Source organism: Brachyhypopomus gauderio, chromosome 15, assembly GCF_052324685.1.
Source record: "Brachyhypopomus gauderio isolate BG-103 chromosome 15, BGAUD_0.2, whole genome shotgun sequence".
Taxonomy (NCBI): Eukaryota; Metazoa; Chordata; class Actinopteri; order Gymnotiformes; family Hypopomidae; genus Brachyhypopomus; species Brachyhypopomus gauderio.
In genome coordinates this window covers 18,656,699-18,659,198 of record NC_135225.1, presented here as the reverse complement: position 1 = coordinate 18,659,198, position 2,500 = coordinate 18,656,699, and the positions used below count along the sequence as shown (strand labels likewise).

General features: G+C 48.1%; 1 protein-coding gene across 1 annotated transcript in view; it reads left to right on the top strand.

The window, feature by feature from the left end:
* The window catches only part of cdh23 (cadherin-related 23), a gene marked incomplete at its 5' end in the record, with an annotated part of 21,752 nt that overhangs the window by 13,370 nt on the left and 5,882 nt on the right, over positions 1 to 2,500 (top strand). The window lies entirely within an intron of this gene.

Below are 2,500 nucleotides of genomic sequence, written 5' to 3'. Positions count from 1 at the left end.
GCAGATACAGAACTTACTAACCCCCATGTTGTTTCCAAACTTGTTTCTTTTCCATAATGTGTTGTGCAATTCGTGTGTATATATCCCTCAGAGCTCATAAACACCATCATAATCATTGCAACACCAGCACCCACATGTTCCCACAGTGTTCATCACCGACCACAGTGACAGGAGGACTCTGGAATTGCCAATCTGCTGTCCAGAAGGCTGACGTCATGTCAGCTCTTGCGTCCCTCTACTCACTACACTTTCTGGCTCTGACCCAAACCTGGATCACCCTGTAGAACTCAGCACTCCTGCTGCTCTGTCCTCTGCCTTCTCATTCACACATGCCCCACGGTACCTTGGTAGGGGTAGTGGCCCTGGTCTACTGCTGTGTCCAGAGTGGTGTTTAGGACCCAACTTTCCTTGTCTGCTCTTTCAATTTCTTCCTTTGAGTTCCATGCTATCACCGTATCCTGCCCTATCGTACCCTACCCTACCCTACCATACCCTATCCTATCCTACCCTACTCTACCCTACCATACCCTACTCTACACTACCATACCATACCCTACCCTATCCTATCCTACCCTACTGTATCTATCCTACCCTACCCTACTCTACCCTATCCTACCCTACTCTACCCTACCCTACTCTACCCTCCTCTTCTTGAATCCTCCTTAGGAGTTGGTGAGCCGGTGCACCTAAAGGTTTCAGACCCATTGTTTGAAAATAACCCTAGGCAAAAACATATCCTACCCTACCCCACCCTACCCTACTCTACCCTACCCTATCCTACCCTACCCAACCCTACTCCACCCTACCCTACCCTACTCTACCCTATCCTCCTCTACCCTACCCTACCCTATCCTACTCTACCCTATCCTACCCTACCCTACTTTACCCTATCCTACTCTACCGTATCCTACCCTACTCTACCCTATCCTACCCTACTCTACCCTATCCTATCCTACCCTACTCCACCCTACTCTACCCTATCCTACCCTACTCTACCCTACTCTACCCTATCCTATCCTTCCCTACTCCACCCTACCCTACCCTACCCTACCCTATCCTACCCTACTCTACCCTAGCCTATCCTACTCTATCCTACCCTTCCCTATCCTACAATACCCTATCCTACCCCACTAATCTTCACATCATTGTGATTTATTGCCCTCCAGGTTCCTTTGAGAACTTCATTCATGAGCTTCATAACCTCCTCAGTCAGTTCACTACTGAAGCAAACCCACTCATTCTCCTCTGACTTCATCCTTCAGCACCTTTCCACTCTCTCCCTGGACACAATTACTAATACTTTCCTCTCACGCTCTCTTCATCTTCGTCTTCTGCGCCCTCCCTCTCCCAGGCTAATGGGATCTGTCCCATCCACCTCTTGGCTGATGGAAGTGCTATGCAGCCACAGGTTTAAGAACTGCAGAGAGTCAGTGGAAGAGAAGTGACCTAGATTCAGACCTCCGCTCATATCAGTCCCTTTTTCAAAGTTCTCATTGGAAGTCACATCAGCAAAGTCGGCCAACTACAGAGAAAAATTTGAATCTTCCACATCCAGCCCACGCAGGCTGTTCAGTATTTTCTCTTCTCTCCTTAACCCTCCCTCACGCCCTCCTCCATCCTCTCTCACTCCTGAGGATCTTGTCATCTTCTTTGAAGAGAAGTTTGCAGCAGTCCGTCAGTCCTTTTCCCCTGTTCCCAACCTTCCTACTGGTATCTCTAACCCCAACTTAGAGAAACCAGCTTCAAGACAAGATCCATCAACTTCTGACTCCCAACAATCCTACTACCTGCCTGCTGGATCCAATTCCTTCCACTCTTTTCCAGAACATTTCAAGAGATCTCCTTCCATTTACAATATATTGCCATGTATTCGCTCACTTTCCTTGACTCACATATGAACTGCGTGACATCCCATTCTAATCCATAGGGTTCAATATTATGCTAGAACAGCTTGAACTCTTCTGGGAAGGCTGTCCACAAGGTTTAGGAGTGTGTTTGTGGGGATTTTTGACCATCCTTCCAGAAGAGCATTTGTGAGGTCATGTACTGGTGTTGGATGAGAAGGCCTGGCTCTCAGTCTCCACTCTAATTCATCCCAAAGGTGTTCTATCGGGTTGAGGTCAGGACTTTGTGCAGGCCAGTCAAGTTCATCCACACCAGACTCTGCCATTCATATCTTTATGGACCTTGCTTTGTGCACAGGTGCACAGTCATGTTGGAAGAGGAAGGGGTCAGCTCCAAACTGTTCCCACAAAGTTGGGAGCATGGAATTGTCCAAAATGTCTTGGTATGCTGAAGCATTCAGAGTTCCTTTCACTGGAACTAAGCTGTCAAGCTCAGCTCCTGAAAAACAACCCCACACCATATTCCCCCCTCGACCAAACTTTACACTTGGCACAACGCAGTCACAAGTACCGTCTCCTGGCAACCACCAAACCTAGACTCATCCATCAGATTGCCAGATGGATAAGCATGATTCGTCACTCCAGAGAACGCTGGA